Source organism: Lipotes vexillifer, unplaced genomic scaffold, assembly GCF_000442215.2.
Source record: "Lipotes vexillifer unplaced genomic scaffold, Lipotes_vexillifer_v1.1 scaffold4, whole genome shotgun sequence".
In the NCBI taxonomy this organism is placed as follows: Eukaryota; Metazoa; Chordata; class Mammalia; order Artiodactyla; family Lipotidae; genus Lipotes; species Lipotes vexillifer.
The window spans coordinates 6448457-6459553 of record NW_006785876.1 but is presented as its reverse complement, the minus strand read 5'-3'; the positions used below and the strand labels follow the sequence as shown (position 1 = coordinate 6459553).

The 11097-nt window shown below is 39.5% G+C and overlaps 2 protein-coding genes across 3 annotated transcripts in view; one reads left to right on the top strand and one right to left on the bottom strand.

Moving 5' to 3' along the window:
* RUNX2 (RUNX family transcription factor 2) overlaps nucleotides 1-11097 on the bottom strand; it is a 210813-nt gene that overhangs the window by 156371 nt on the left and 43345 nt on the right. The window lies entirely within an intron of this gene.
* The window catches only part of SUPT3H (SPT3 homolog, SAGA and STAGA complex component), a 439195-nt gene continuing 432521 nt past the window's right edge, over nucleotides 4424-11097 (top strand). Inside the window, exon 1 of one of the 2 annotated variants that reach the window (XM_007458307.1) lies at nucleotides 4424-4671. The gene's annotated coding sequence lies outside the window, so the exon portion shown is untranslated. The remainder of the gene's footprint in view (nucleotides 4672-11097) is intronic. The other variant, XM_007458306.1, reaches the window with a different exon arrangement.

The following is an 11097-nucleotide window of genomic DNA, read 5'->3' as shown; positions in this document are numbered from 1 at the left end:
TTTTTTTTTTTTTTTTTTTGGCCGCGGCCACATAGCATATGGGATCTCAGTTCCCTGACCAGGGATGGAACCTGCGGTCCTTGCACTGGAAGTGCAGAGTCTTAACCACTGGACTGCCAGGGAATTCTCTGGATTCTTGATCTCTTATACCCACCCAACATACTCCATCCCCAGTCCTTTCCATCTCAGTTCATGGAAAATTCATTTTTCCACTTTCTTAGAACCCTTGAGAGTCATCCTTGATTCCTCTCATTCTCTAGAATCCCAAATCCAATCTGTCAGTAAATCACAATGAGTTTCAAACTATATCCAGAATCCAACCACGTCTCATGGAATCTACTGTAACAACCCTAATACAAGCTACCGTCATCTCTTGCCTGGTTACTCTCTGTGCCTCTAAAGACTATTTCCAGCCCAGCAGCCACAGTAATCATTTTAAACCCTTAACCACATCATGTCAATTCTCTGCTAATAGCCTCCTAGTCCCAGGCACACAGACCTTCCACCATCTGGTCTCCTAGTTCTTCTGTGACCTCTTCTATCTTCTTTCTGGGTCACTATTCTTCAGCTAAAATGGCCTCTTGGTCACTCCTGCAACTTACCAGCCCCCTTCCCACTACGGGGCCTTGGCACGGGTTGGTCTCATTGTCTGGAAGGCTCTTTCTTTAGATATCTACAACTACCTTCTTCCTCAAGTCATTATTCAAATGCCACTTCCTCAGTGAGCCCTACCCTGCTTGCCCATTACAAATATCACAGTTCTCCTATTCCTCCTGCTTATTCGCATTCCATAATCCCATCCCTGTTGTACAAAATTTTCCCCCTCTAACACTCATAGCCTTTTAACATATTACACAATTTGGGTATTTATTTTATTGTGCAACTCCTCCTTCTAGAATGTGAGGTTGATGATGGCATGGAGTTTTGTTTTGTTCACTGCTATATCTGCAGCTCCTAGAATAGTGTCAGGCACATGGTAGGCCCATCATAATAATTGTCGAATGAACGAAATAATTAGCACCTATCACTAACACTCAGCAAATAGACCTTATTTTCAAGGGGAGAAATGTAAAAGTTGTTCGTTTCCAGTACAAGAGGTATTATATATTAGATTCTATAGGAATGGGAGCAACTAAATTTCCATATGTCTAGAGAGTTCAGGGGCCCCATGAAACCCTGATATTCTATGATTCCCTTCCCATCTAAGTCTCAAAAATGATCATTTTCTAGCAGCCAAGCACTAATTTTAAAAGATCCTGGAGTGTTAAACCTGCGATGAGAGATTCCTAGGAGGATGGTTCATGATTATAGTTCTACAAGCTGCTCAGTGCTGCAATTCTTAGCATTTCTTCTCTCACCACTGTGTTGCTCTTCCTACTTCAAAACATATGAATATAATTGGAAGGTATGGGAAGCCAATTTGATTAAACTCTGAACAGTTATGTGATACACCCTCCCTCCAGTGTGTCAATAAATTTGATTAATATATATCTTTTCATGTTGGGCTTTCTTTTGAAATACATAACATCAGTTGATCCAAGTTGGCCTAAAGCAAGAGTCCTGCATAGTCACATAATTTTTGGTAGCATAAATATAAATGCTGAAATTATTCTGTACACCTTTAAGATTCATCTTTTGGTTATTCCTACTTTAAAGGATCATAGAGTTTTAGGGTTACAGGTTTTATTTCATTTGATTTGATCACCTCATTTTACAGATATGAAAACTGAGGACCCATGATATAAAATGACTTGCCCAGGTACCACAGAGCTGAATAATTGTTTTGGTCAGAACTCCTCGTTCTAAAGATAAAACAAGATACCTCTGAGATTGCAACTGAAAAAGAGTTCTTAATATTAGGAAATTAACTGAATATAGCAACAATATCAATATGCAATTCTAAACAATATTCAGTTCTACCTGTTTTATTTCCATGGTGACTATTTAAACATTAGAATAGCAAATATAGCAAAGGGTGAAATAATTGATAAATAGGAAAAGAAAAAGCCTCCACAAGCATCCTAATACATGACAGTCATGGGGCACAAAAGAGTAAGAATTTGCAGGTCACCTGGAGTAAACTGTCTGCATGGCATCCACAGGAGAAGAAACCACTTTATCACAGAGATGGCTCCATACTAGGCATGGCTTCTGCTATTATTTGGAGGATTAAGCCTTCTTTAATTATCTAATCTAGTCGTCTTCTAAGATGCCCAGAGGCATTTTTGCTTAGATATGTACCCTTTCTGTTTTCATTAGTCAGTCTATATGAAGGTTATTATACCAGAGGAATGTAAAAATCTACAGTAACAATGCTTCATTTTCCTTTAATGGCTTTGTTCAAGGGATGAAGACATTTTTGTGGTGTGATGAATTCACTTGGTCTCCTAATGTGTTTTTTCCACATGCTTTGGAAATCACGTGTTTTTCTGAGAGGTGGTAGTCATCAATGTCTTAATTTCAGCACCATTGCTTTAGCTTTGTTATAATGAAGATCTCTTAGTAGCAATGATAATTTAGGATCTTTGATATTAATCGAATGGAGAATATTTTTGACCCATTGTGGGCAGGAGTGCTCTCAAACTACAAACAAAATTATGACTAAATCAAATTTTTAAAATAGATTTTAACAGATTCCAGGAGGTAGGAACACTAAGATAACTCATGGGACTGCAAAGCTAAGATCTCCGCCAACAGCAAAATTCACAATTTCCTAAGAGTGAAATTTTGAGCTCCCTCTACCAGGGCCTGTTTAACTCGGTTTCCCTTCTCCATGGCACACTTTGATTAACTCCTGCTGTGTGTGATTATATGTAGGTTAGACACCAGTGGCTTGAGAGTAAGGTCTGGGTTCTGTCCCGAAAAACTAGGTCAAATCTGGCCTCCATGTGATGCAGGTAAAAGTCCAATGAAAATATCAGTACGGCAACACTGACTGAACATAATTTTACTTGAAAGGATCTCCTTCCAGTTATATTTCCTTAGACGTACTATTAATATTTTTCTTAATTTTCTTCTGTTTTCTTGCTAATGTACTTGAAAGGGCTTTTCAACTATTGTATAAACCAGTCTTCCTTCATAAGAAATTATGACGATTCTCTCTCACTGTTACTTTCTTCCCCTATACACTTTGCCCATCAGTGGACTGAGCCCTGATTTACACATTATGGTGAGCTTTTACATCGTAAACAAATTTATTCTTTTGGAACTTTATTTGGCAAGTATTTAAGTGTTGGGGAGATTAAAGGAGAGCTAAAAACAAAATTAACAAGAAACTCAACTACAATCCACAGACGAAATAACCAAATAAGTTGCTATTTTAAACAGTGTAAGTGAATAGGAAGGGATTATTTCAGAACACAAATATTCATAGAGGCAAGAAAATAAATGAAGTAATAATGCTTAAAAAAGACTTGATGAGGGTTAGTAGTTGAATCTCTGAAATATAATACTTGACGTCGTAGGCATGGACTTAAGTGGGTAAGTTTTTGTTCCTGAGCAGCTGAAAAGAATGTTAAAAATATAAATAACAAGACCACGTAAAATAATGAAAGCAACTGAAATCACTGTCTTATGACTGTATTATTTAAAGAAATACATCTGTATCAATCAATTCTGAGAGGACAGGATGTACAGCTCAAAAGTGGGAGTGCAAGATTTTAAAATAAGGAGAAGCAGGCTAAAATTCTAAGGAAAAATAAATATAGAATCATCCATTCAGAAGTCTTGAAATAGCAAATAGTTTTCAATAAAAACGTGGTCATTAAATGCTTGAGCTTGGTAAAATGAATAGGAGGGAAAAATTCGCTGCAGACTATCATCTCCCACTGCCTCTGGAATGACTTTGCGCAGGGGAAGGATGGGGAGCGGTGATGTGCGAGGGCCGGCGTAAGAGGGGGTGTTTCACGGTCCCAGAAAGGGTCGCATATCCATACCCCAGCACCGCGGTCCTTTGGGGGAGGAGGGCCTTTCTGATGTCTCCGTTTCCCTCCATCGTCCGGGTAAGATCCCGGTTCACCCCTACTGCGGACAAGACTTACAGAGGTCAATCTCTGCCCTGAAGCTGAAAACAAACTTCCAGCCTCGTTCACTAAGTCCCTCGAAAACCCTAGTCCTCTCAGCTCATTCTTAAGCAGTCCAAGAATGGCCTTCAACACACTCCGATTCTCAGCTCATCCCCACTCATCTCCCAGCAGCCCCCGCTCTAAGGGCCGCAGCGTGGCTCAGGGTCGCCCGCCCCCGGCTCCGCGCAGCCCTCACCGCCCTCACCGTCCGCACCGCCCGCACCAACGCCGCAAGGAAAGCGGCGACTGTCGCGCTCCGCGACGCCCCGCCCCCAGCGAGCGTGGCGGAAGTGGCTGCCTAGAAAAAAGAGACCGCGCGCCACCTGGCCGAGCGCGCATGCGCCAGCGCCCGCGTCGGGAGTGGCGGGGGTGTTTGTAGCCCTCCCTCCTCCACCTCCGCCACCCCCGCCCCACAGAGAGTCGGGCTCACGCCATCTTGCCCCCCCGTCCGCGCCCAGCCACCCTTTCCCTTTAGACTCTCTCAGCCCCCTACCGCGCCCCTTTCCAAGCGTGTCCCGGGCCGCCGCCGCAGAAACCGCACCATCTCTATCCCCACATTCTCCACGCGGGACGCGCAGCCGGGTCTACAAGTGTTCTTAGAACAGAGGTTGTAGGGGGACCGGGGGAGGCGCGGGGGCGGGCGGGGGAGAGGGCTGGGGGCCGGGAGAGGCGCCGAGCCCTGCGTGTTTGGGCCCCGCCCCTCTGCCCCCGGGAGCTGCCGTCGGGGGTCCCGGTCGTTAGCGCGGGAGGCTGAGGGACACACAGAAGCAGCGTCTCCCGAGGCGGTGGCCCCCGCGAGTCGGCCGGGTTCTCCCGCGGCGTGTGGAGTTGACCTTGACTCCTCCCCGTAGGCGGGTGGGCGTGGGGCCAGGGGAGCTGGGAGGGCGAGCGGGAGCGGGCGTCGCTGGGTGTGTTCAGAAGCACCTTCCGCGTGTCATCTAGGTCGTGTTTTGGGGGGAAGAATTCTTAAACAAGGAAATTGTAGCTTTATGGGCGAGGTGGAAGAAGAGTTAGGTAGCGTTAGTAGAAGTGTAGCGTCCAGGAAAAGGAAAAGATCGACTCCCTTCCCTCTGGGGTGAGCCCACATCTGTGACCCCTGGGGAAATTATTTAGCGTGTCTTTGGCTGGGTGTTCTGGTCTGTAAAATGGGGATAGTAATAACCTAGATCAGAATTGTGAGGATTAAATGAGGTAATACAGGTTAATGCTTATAACAAGCTCCAGGCACTGATCAATTACCTGTCATTTTTATCTCCCTGTTTAAGGATTTCAGAATGACTGTGACCTGGCTTTCTAAGTGGAAAAATCAAGAAACTGGTGTGGATTTTTATAGGGGCAGTGGAATGTAATATCTGACACTCAGAGGCGATCCTGGAAATGTGTTGTTAACGTACACGTGGATAAATGAGCTTAACTCCGTGAGGCTTTAGAAACTTTAAACTCTTTTGTTCCAGAGAAATGAGGATGTATTTATCTAGGAGGAGAGGACGTAGGGTTTTACTATATGTGAGGACAGAACTTTGGAAACAGAATTAAATTACCTCTGTAAAGATTTACTTGAAGACCAAATTGAGGATGGAACTTGTGGAATTTCTGGTGGATGTTTTAGAGAGGCTGGATTTCACTGAATGTTATGAATAATTTCCTGATAGTTACTACTTTGCAAAAATAAAGTGCACTTCATTGTGCTATTGCAAGTTTCTTACCTCTGGGAATATTCAAGAAAAGATCTAGAGCAGCCTAGGTCTAGAGCAGCCCTGTCCAATGGAACTTTCTATCGTTGTGGAAATATTCTGTAATCTGTGCTGTCCTAATATGGTATCCACTAGACACAAGTGGCTCTTGAGCACTTGAAGTGTGGCTAGTAGTGCACTGAGGTATTTAATTTTTAATTTTATTTTAATTAACTTAATTATAAATAGTCACATGTGGCTAGTGGCTGCCTTATTGGACAGCATAGGTCTAGAATCTAGCCTTTGAGACATTTTCCAGTTCTTGATTTTGTTGAGTTTTAAGTCAGAGAAGCCAACTCTTAGAACATTTGTTGCTTTAGGGAATTATAATTATATTCAAATAATGCCTTTCATTCACATACTGTAGTTCAAAGCTTGGGTCTGTTAATACTTACTTACAGCTTGAAAATTAAAGCAAAGCATTCTTTTGACTCCTAGGTTGTACGGCTAACGGCAGATTTGTTTGGAGAGTCATAATAACACTAAGTGGAGTTTCCTTTAATCATTGTACTGTTTCGTGACTGTGGGTTTCCACTATCTTTTATCACTTTAGTTAGTTTTCAGTGAAAACCTTTCAACTCTTTTACTCCTGAGTTTTTTCAGTTTGAAAGATGGTGCTTTTTCCTTAACTTTTTGTATAAAAAACAATTTGATAAATTATAGTAGAAAACTGAGCATTGGGCCATTTCAGAGGTAGTTTTGTGGTTATTGGTATTCAAAACTTTTGAAGAGATAAGTCTGAAATTTGGCGATATTTTGCAAGATTGCTTTCTTTGAAATACATAGAGTGGTTTTTTCAAGCAAATGTTTATAAAGTTAAGTTCGAAAGAAAAACTAAAAAAAAAAACCCTTTGTTTATAGATAACACACCCTTAACTCTGGCCTGATTGTGAAGTGGTACTCTTGGTCTCAAGGCCGATGATAACCCTTGGATCTGGAACAAAATCTTAAAGCTCACGAATTAAGCATATACAGAGAGCAGCCCATAACACACAAATCAAAATGGGTTGCTCTTATGTATATATACCCTGCTTTTTCTGGGGCAGTCATGGTTTAGAGTCTGTTTGTCTCAGGATAATTCTTAATAGAACTCCTTCCATTTTCAAAAATGTTCCAGTTGGGTCTACTTAATAATATGGTCACCCTCCTTTCAGGCTTGTTGAAATTTGGAATATATGATTTTAGGAGGATTAAACGTACTGCAGCCTCAGAAATGTACTTGCTTTAAAGTAGTGACAACTTTATTGCTTATGTGCTTAAATAACAGATGAGCTATCTGGAATAAGGCCAGCAAGTGACCTGTCCATTTAAGCCACAGGTAATTAAAATTTTCTACTTTTCTCCATATAATTGGATAGAAATCTTGGGCACCTTGATTTTTGGTTCTCTCTTGATTTTTGGTGTAGGAATCTGCAAAGAAAGTTAGGCCATGCCAGTTAAATCAGAACATTGAGTATTCTTGTTGAAAATAATGCTTGTTTTACTTTATGGTGAGGTTGGATAGTGAAATTAGTTAGAAATCTACTTATTATATTAAAGACTGGTTTTGCTGATGGCTCACCTAAATAGTAAAGAAAAATAATTCAACTTAATGTTTTATTGTATTAATTGAATTTATACTGTAGTGGATAAAATATTTTATTGAGTCAAACACATTTGGTTTGATTCCTTACTGCTGAGGGTTAAATGAAGTAACCCATGTGATGTGTGTTGGGTGCAGCGAAGCACATAAGAAGTATGTACTCAATAAATATTGGCTGCTCTAGCCTTAAGTTTATTGAATAATGGATCTGGAGAGATATTAATGTTCTGAGATACACTGTGGATAGGTGCAAAGAGCACTTAAAACTAATTTCAGAATCTAGATGTAGCCCTTTTCTGCCCTGATTCTCTCTGTGTGATTTCAGTTAAGGTATTTAACTTTTCTGAGTCTCAATTTCCTCATCAGTAAAACGGAATTAGTACCTAACCTTATCCCACCTCCTTCCAGGATCGCTGGAGGCTTCAGATGAGAATTACGTAAATTGTGTTGTTTTACAGACATTTAACTATTTAATTGATTTCCTCTCAACTTGTCTACCGACTACCTCCAGTAAATCTGCAAAAACTGTTTACACATATTTTAATTTGTGAAACAGCATAGAGTGTAATAGACACTGTTACCTAAGATCATTCTCTTTGACAAATAATACTGTACGCCCCAGTAATGGTGCTATATTGATCTGGTTACAGTATATTCCCGGTACAAAACAACTCCATACTACTGCTAAGGGAGAACCAGCGTTTCCATGGGCACCTGATGTGTTCCAGACTAATGCTCCATCTCATTTATCCAAACGTGTCATTCACGCTTAATAGGTGATACTGATGAATCTCTTACTTTTCTGGAACGGATCTGTAAGTTTTTCTTGCATTATACTACTGCCTCTGATAGAATCTGACTGATAGTGGATATTGAAGGTTAAATAAGGTTATGAATATTAAAATAACATGCTAACTGGCTTATAGTATATACTAGTTGCTGAAAAACTGCTGTGTTCATTGAATTCATAGGGCAGTAAATATAAAATATTATATAAATATAAACTATTTAAAAATCTTGAAGTGTACTTTTGCTATTTCAAATGCTATAGCAGTTTTATGACTGAATCCTTTATATTTTACTTTATTCATATTACTTGTTTCTGAATCTTTAAAAGACTATTCCTAATCATAATATTCTTCCCCTGAGAGTATATGTGTTTAATAATAGTACTTTGTGATATGTTTTCAAGAAGCTATACTTTTGCTTGGATTCTTCATCATCATCGTCATCATCATGAGCTGAGTGCGTTCTAGGTACCAGGCACTGTCCTAAGTGCTTTGTATACATTACTTGATGTCACCTATGAGAGGAGTATTTTTAATCTCCTTTTTAAAGATGAGGGAACTGAGGCAGGGAGGTGATGTGACTTGCCCAAGGTCACCTGGTAAGTGTTAGAGCTTGTGTTTGAATTCCAGAGCCCAGCTCTTTACAGCTAAACTGTGAGTCGGCATAGACAGATATTTCACAACAAAGTTCACTATGACAGACACATTGTGGAGGTCTTGTGAGTTAATTATAATCAACTTTTATTTGTGTGTTCCTTGTGGGATAGTAGAAAGAACTCTGGACCAGGAGTCAGGGGACCTCAGTTTTAGTCCCAGCTGTGTCACTAAATAGTGATGTGTCCTTGGGCAGTTCAAGAAACCCCTCTGGACTTCAGTATCCTCACCTGAAAAATGAGGGATTTGGATGAAATTAGTGATTTTCAAACTGTAGTTCTGAACGTCAGATGTCTTTGGTCCCTCCCCCCGCCAATTTCCATAGTTATACTTTGTTATAGTTGTTTATCCGTCTGCCTAAGATTTACTTTTAAGCAAAGAATTCCTGAACTTAACTTTTAAAGTCATCAGTCTCCAAGAAAACTTAATGACAAGTCCCTTGGCTACTATGTGTACAACTTCTCAGTAATTCCATATTATTTTAGTGTGTTAAAACTATGGCACTAAAATGGTAGGGGATTGGTGAATTTTTTAAAAATATGTATGTAGATGGACTGAATATTTCAGGTTACCTGGGATCAAAGCCTGTTTTTTGTGTTAGATTTGTTACCTTCACCCAGTGTTTTTACTCTTACCTTCTTCATGAATAGAGGGGAGATACATGCCTAAGAGGGTGGTTGTGAAATATGTGAGCCAGTACAGGTGAAAGACCCCTTATAAACTCCGAAATGTTTATACCAATTCACTTCTTTTTTACATGCTTCCAGTAAATCTCCCACTCCTTTTTAGTCACATGAAATGTGTTTTTAACCACATGAGATCTTTTATTGAATTGTTTATATTTAATATGGACATCTCATAAGGTTTAATATTTCTAAAATGTGAATCTAGACTGGAAGAGAATCTTGATGTTTAAGAGAGCTCCTTTTTTGACATCCTTGTCAAATACACTTACTTCTTACTATTAGAAGTATAATTGATTCCAAATTTTTGCATATATCTGGACCGTTAACCATTGTCACTCAATTATATAATATTTTATGTAAAAACAACAGTGTTTTCAATATTGGAAAAGTAAGCTTGCCATTTTTTCAGGGTTTGGATGTCACGTATTTTAGGATGATCTGATAGGCATGTTGGCAGTGCACTTTAAGAACCATTTTTGTAAAGAATAAAATTTTTTTTGAAACTCAGTATTTCTTTGAGAGTACTGGATATGAAAGCACATGGAGTAGAAACCTACATTAATATCAGTCTAAAGAAGAAAAATATAATAATAGAACTTCACGTGTCTCTGAGCAGTGTGTCACGGCTTCTATGTCTATAGGTTTAAAAAAATAATCGCTCATGTAGACAACTGAGATAAGTAAACTCAGTTTACAATCCGTCTGTTTATAGGGAATTTTCACAATTTACAGGTGTTTTGATGTTTTCAATTCACGTATATTTTTTGAGTGCACATTATGTTGCAGCCACTGTCTTCTTTAGAACACTCCTGTGAGACAGGTAGAAACTATTTTTGACGGATGGAGAAACTGAACTTGAGAGATTAGTTGATCATTACTACCAGGTTCTACTATGTTGATTAACTTGAATTGGGGCATATATAAATATATTGGAATTATCATTGTGTTATACCAAAACTAGGTATAGAAGTTTTAAAATTTTGCAGATTTTAATTTGTTTTTTTATTTTTTGCATTCTCAGTGATTGAATGATCGTTTGGTATTACTTTTGCACAGCAGAAGAAATTTAGATCATGATGTAACTTGAATTTTTTTTTTTTTTTAACAACAAAACTAAAATGTAGTGTCTAATAGTGTTGGCTTAACCATAATCGCTTCCTGCCCTTGGAGTTCTATGAAAATGAAAATGTTCTGGTTATAATAGTTTTCTATTAATTTATATTATGTGGGATGCTCAGATTATGAGTGATTGAAATTGAGACTCTGTAGATGTGCAGAATCAGTACATAGGTCTGCTGAATTAATATTTCTCAGGAGTGAAACAATTTAAAAATTCCACTGTCTTTTAGTAAATGGGTAGACTGATGGATTTCACAATCCAGATTTTTGACACTGTTTTGAGGGTGTTGTAACTAGTTGTAGCTAGTAATAACGTTTTCAACTCTGAGGTATTTTAAGCTGGAGATGTTTCATGGTATTTCTTCTTTGGTCATTTAGTCACTAAAAATATGAGCTATAGGGCTTCCCTGGTGGCGCAGTGGTTGAGAGTCCGCCTGCCGATGCAGGGGACACAGGTTCGTGCCCCGGTCC